This window comes from Echinops telfairi, unplaced genomic scaffold (genome assembly GCF_000313985.2).
Source record: "Echinops telfairi isolate 266 unplaced genomic scaffold, ASM31398v2 ScPeMD7_7412;HRSCAF=8450, whole genome shotgun sequence".
Classification (NCBI taxonomy): Eukaryota; Metazoa; Chordata; class Mammalia; order Afrosoricida; family Tenrecidae; genus Echinops; species Echinops telfairi.
The window spans coordinates 14,780,774-14,786,582 of NW_022111312.1; positions in this window are offsets into that span (position 1 = coordinate 14,780,774).

A 5,809-nucleotide genomic window follows, 5' to 3' on the forward strand; every position below is an offset into this window, starting at 1 on the left:
GGGCTCATGAGGGAGGGAGTAGCGGGGAGGGAAAAAATGAGGAGCTGATGCCAGGGCTTAAATGGAGAGGAAATGTTTTGAGAATGATGAAGGCAATGAATGTACAAATATGCTTTACACAATTGATGTATGTATGGATTGTGATAAGAGTTGTATGAGCCCCTAATAAAACAATTAAAAAGCAAATAAATAAAGAAGCAATTAGAGTAATCCAGAGGATTCTACGATTAAAAAAACACACCCTGTGATGGACAATTAAGAGGCATTACCAGAGTGAGACAAACTGAACTCCCAGACAAGAATCTCAATCAGTGTAGGTTTTGTCTTTATCAAATGAGCCTAAAGGAACGAGTCAAGATCGAATGGGAGAGATTGCTGTTGTTTTTCCTCCTCTGGTGACTGCTATGGACGTTCCTTGGCTGAGCCTACATCGTGGTCAACTTTTGGGCAGGTGTCTGCTGAACATGCCGTTTCCTGTCAGCACAGAGTCCGAGCCCTGGACACTGGCAGCTGCTGTGTGTGTTTTCTTCCTTCTTTTAAAAAAAATCATTTTATTGGGGGCTCAGTGCCTTTGGGCGTTTTGGTCTCCCGAGGAATGGCTGGTGGCTTTGAACTGCTGACCTTGTGAGTGTAGCCCAACTTATAATCACTGCACCACTAGGGCGCTTAGTTTGTCACTGGTGCAGTCCATATGATAAGCAACCAGTGTCGACTTGACCTGGCCGCACCTCGGGGCTCCAGAGCACTAGCCCTGGTACAGCACTGACCCCCTGAGTTCCTCAGAGTGGATCTTGAGGGTGACGTGAGACTGAGCCCCAGCTGAAGGGTGATGGGCGGGCATATCTGGGCCAAACCCACCCCATCGGGTCTGTCCCTACCCACAGCCAGCCTACAGGACAGGACAATGCCCCCACGGGGTTTCCAAGCTGTGACTCTGTACCTGGGCAAACAGCCTCATCTTCCTCCAACAGAGAGACTGGGGGTTCCAAACCAGTGACCTTCTGGTTAGTCGTCGAGCACTTTAACCATGGTGTCACCCCAGCTTCTGTAGCTTGATCACAGGCCAAACCCAACGCCATCAATTCGAGTCCATCTTCCCACTCAGAGAGCGTCAGAGCAGGACTGCCCGCAGGGTTCCCACGGCTGTTTCACCGCGGAAGCCTACGACGGCCTCGGCTTCCTCCCAAGGAGCTGCTGGTGAGTTCCAACTGCCGGCCTGTCAGCTCGCTGCCTGGTGCTTCATCCCCTGCGTCTCCAGAGCTCCGCTTGACGGGCATGCAGGGTGACTAACACCGCCAAGGTTTTGTTTTCTGTGGCATCCGGATTTGACTTGGGGGTCGTGCACTCCCGGAGCATTGTCGGGTCTGCCCCACAGACAGACAGACACCCACTTGCTCATTCACAGGTTTTCCTCATCCAGCACATTTTATTCAAGAATAAAGTCCCATGCGAGAGTGCCTGTCCTTAGGGCAGCCCTGACGCCCTCAGCTTCTGGCTCCAAGGTTGGTGGTTTGAACACAGTGGCCGCTCCACAGGCGGGATCTGTGTTTCTTTTGTCAGCGATTCTCAACCTGTGGGTTGCAACCCCTTTCACTGGGGTCATCGGAAAACACATTTTTCCGATGGTCTTAGGATCCGAGACACCCCTCCTCTATCTGTCTCCAGGCAGGTCCGCCCACATGCAGATACACCCACCTACGAGTACCTGGTTTGAAGACTGTTACCCATGCTTCACCATGCTTCAAGACAGCATTTCATTGATTTGTTTGTCACTAGAACTAAGTATTTCACAATATATAATTACATACTGTTCTTGTGATGAATCGCTGTGCTTTCATTATATCCCACTTGTAACAATGAAAAGACATCCTGCCTGTCAGATATTTACAAGACAATTCATAGCAGTAGCAAAATGACAGTGATGAAGTAGCAACGAAAATAATTTCATGGTTGGGGTCACCACGCATGAGAAGCTGTATGACGGAGTCGCGGCATCAGGAAGGTGGAGAACCACTGTGTTAAGTCCTCCAGGAATCTGAAAGGACTGATCCGGGTGACCAGGATCTTGTACCTAGAAACCCAAAAAGCAAACTCACTACCATCGAGTCAAATCAGGCCTGTCACGACCCTACAGGGTAAGGTAGACTCGCACCTGTGGGCTTCCCTAACCGTAACTCTTCATGAGTGGGAGACCCCAGCCCACTCCTCTTCTTCTACCTTGCAGGCAGGTGGAGCTTTCTAAAACCGTGCTGCAATGCTCACTGTTGCCTTTGAAACATCCAGCGGCTTCTAGCAGCTGCAGCGGGCAGTCCTGGCACTGCCCGGCCAGGTCCAGCTGCAGGCGTTCTGTCTGTTTACACACCCCACCCTGCCCCAAGCGAACCAGAAATCAAAAACAGGAAGAAATAACCTTCACCCAGTTTATCATACAAAGTTGTTTTGAAAAAGAAAAGCTCATTATCACTGAGCGACAAAGAAAGCAAAACAAGAAATGTTTTTCAAGAAGTGTTTGTTTCCAGTTACTGTCGACTAGACACAGATCGTAACAGTAACTGATCTTGACTGAGCCCCACATGCGTGCCAAAAGCCACAACGGCTAAGGCCTCCGCTGCCAGCTGAAAGGTCGGTGGTCGGAACCGAGTCCGAGTCTCAGTTCCGAGCGCGGAGGAGCCCTGGAGGCAGTTAGTCTCAGAAGCCGACAGAGGTACTGATCCTCTGTCTTACAGGGTCACCACGAGTCCACTTTTGGATTTCCTTCTGACCCTTAGCAGGCAGCATGATCAGCCTTGACCCCAGGCAGACTGAGTTCACCACCACTCCTCCAGCCCGTCCAGGGAGGGGCTGTCTGCTCCTTTGGGAACTGCCTGTGTCCTTTGGGAGTTAGGGTCCATAGCCAAGAGTCACAAGAGTCACATCCTGACTACCTTGGTGGGAGGGCCCTGGACTAATCTTGGAAGCTTGTCTGTCTAGAACAGTGTGCCCCAAAGTGGGCCATCCGCCCCACCCCCTGGAGGGTGCTGGACTGACCAGGGCGCTGCAAAAGCAGGCACCCACACGTTAGCCCTGTGGAGCAGATGAGGCGCTGGTCCTCGGACCGCCGCGAGTCACTCTGGACTCAGTGGCAGGGAGCGTGTGGACCAGCGTTACAAACAACTCAAGTCACCAATCTCTATCTTTACGTCTATGGAGCGATGTCACCAAACTGCAGATATTAAAATGAAATGAACCGATTTAGGAAGATGGTCAGCTCTGGGTGCAGAACAAGAGGGGGCGTAGGGGGGGATCTTCCTGTCTTTAACAGAACCTTTTTGTTTGCCGTGGGTGATGGGTTATGAAACAAGTCACAGGCGGGGGTGGGGTTGGAAACAGGACGCTGGTTGAGAGCCATTAGTTGGGAAAGGACAGGTGTTGTCTGGTCAGCTAGCACAGTGGGGAGAGAGGGACGTTTCCTCCAGGTTCCTGGGGTGGGGGGGGGGGGGAGGGGAAGGTTAGCCAAGGAGGCGCTGAGTTTCTGTTGCAGGTGGCGGAAGGACTTGGAAAGGACCGTGGTGACAGGGTAGCATGACCACGGGTGCCACTGGGGCGTGCTCACAGAATGCAGAGCGCACACATGTAGACACAGATGCACGTGTGCTCACCACCACCGCGTGATGTAAGGCTGCACACGTGCACGTAAGTAATTGATAAGCACCTGGTTTCTGCTAGGTACTGTCTGTCCACTTGCTCCCAGAGGCCAGCACGGAGGGAAGCCGTGCCCGTCTGCACCATGCTCACCACCACGGCAGTGTCTGAGCCAGTGCTTTGGCCACGGTGCCATTCATCGCAGGAGGCTCCTTCCTCTTCTTCACGGACCCCCCAATCTTCCACGATGACTCCCTTTGGGATATAACGCCCGTACCGAAAGCAGACAGTTCTTTACGTTTTCACAAAGGCTGTGCGCCCACCTGTCTCTGCCTAATTCCAGAACCTGGTCCTCTCTCAGATAGAAAGCGGTACCCATCAAGCAGTCATTTCCGCTTCCCTGGCTCCCCACCCTGCGACCTCTGCTCTGGGTGCTGTCTCTCTGACTTCCCTTCGGGTCTCCCACCCATTTCATGTTAATACTCTGGACTAAAGCATCGTTGGGATGGCATCTACCAAGGACCCCCGGAGAAGGAACGCCTCTTCTTGGAAGAATGACAGGCAGAACATGCTTTGGGATTGAGGATAGAGAGGCTTTCCCCACCCCACCCCTCAACTACTTTGGACATGCTATGAGGAGAGGCCCGTCCCTGGAGAGGAAGCTGTGCTTGGTAAAGCGGAGCCTCCCCACAAAGAGGGGAAGACCCTCCAGGAGACAGACTGAGCCCTGGCTCAGACACAGCAGTGAGGGGGAGGGTGGTGCAGGGCTGCAGGGCTTTGGTCCGTTGCCCTTGGGGTCGCCGTGTGTCAGCCGTGGCTCGAAGGCTCTAACAACGGCAGCTGTCCTCGTGTTCTGGACCTGTCATGTGGACGGGCTCCACTGCGAGTTCTTAAAGACATGAATGCAATGAGTGGTGGATAGACCAGGTGAAGCGACTGCCGCGCTCCTGAGGGCGAAAGAGAAAAACAACAGCAGATGGTGCCCGGCTATCAACAGGTACAGCGTCTGGGGTCTTAAAGGCTTGCAGGTAAACAAGTGGCCATCTAGCTCAGAAGCAACAAAGCCCACACCAGCCTGTGTGATCACGAGGTGTCGAAGGGAACTGGGATCAGGCATCAAAGACCCAGAACAAAACATATCAATGTGAATGAGGGAGAGTGCAGAGTAGAGACCCAAAGCCCATCTGTAGACAATTAGACAGCCCCTCACAGAAGGGTCACAAGGAAGAGATGAGCCAGTCAGGGTGCAGTACAGCACCGAGGAAACTCACAACTTTCCTCTAGTTCTTTAACTATCATGACCGACTATCATGACCCCAATTCTACCTTACAAATCCGGCTAAACCAGAGCATGTACATGGGTACAGATAAAAACTAGAAACACAGGGAATCCAGGACAGAGAAACCCCTCAGGACCAATAATGAAAGTAGAGATACCAGGAGGGGAAGGGGAAGGTGCGGGGAGAAAGAGGGACCTGATCACAATGATCTTCATATAGCCCACTCCCAGGGGGACAGACAACAGAAAAATGAGTGAAGGGAGACATTGGACAGTGTAAGACATGTAAAAATAATAATAATTTATAAATTATCAAGGGTTCAGGAGGGAGGGAGGGGGGAAATGAGGAGCTGATACCAAGGGCTCAAGTAGAAAGAAAGTGTTTTGAGAATGATGATGGCAACAAATGTACAAATGTGCTTGACACAATGGATGGATGGATGGATTGGGGTAGGAACTGTGTGAGCCCCCAATAAAATGATTAAAAAAAGAAAAGAAAAGCAAAAAACAACAACAAAAAACTCGCATCGTTGCGGTCGGGTCCAGCTGCTACCTTAACCCACACTGAGGTCACCCATGTGTTGACTGAATTGTGTCCCCCTAAAATATCTGTTGGGGAGCCCTAACCTCTATCCTTAGGGACATAATCCCCTTGGGAAACAGGGTTTTGTTTTGATGTTAAAGGGCCCATATCAGAGCTGAGGTGGCCGGTGTGTTATAAAGGGAGCAGTGTGGACACAGAAGGCAGCCAGGCAAATTGGGGGGAGATGGTCGGGTGTGGGGGTCTCCATGGAGCACCACTGTGGCCTCGCTCCTAGGACAGAGTGGAACTGCTTCACAGGTTCCCAAGGCTGTCCATCTTTAAGGAAGCAGACCACCTCATCAGTCCCCCACGAGGCAACTGGTGGG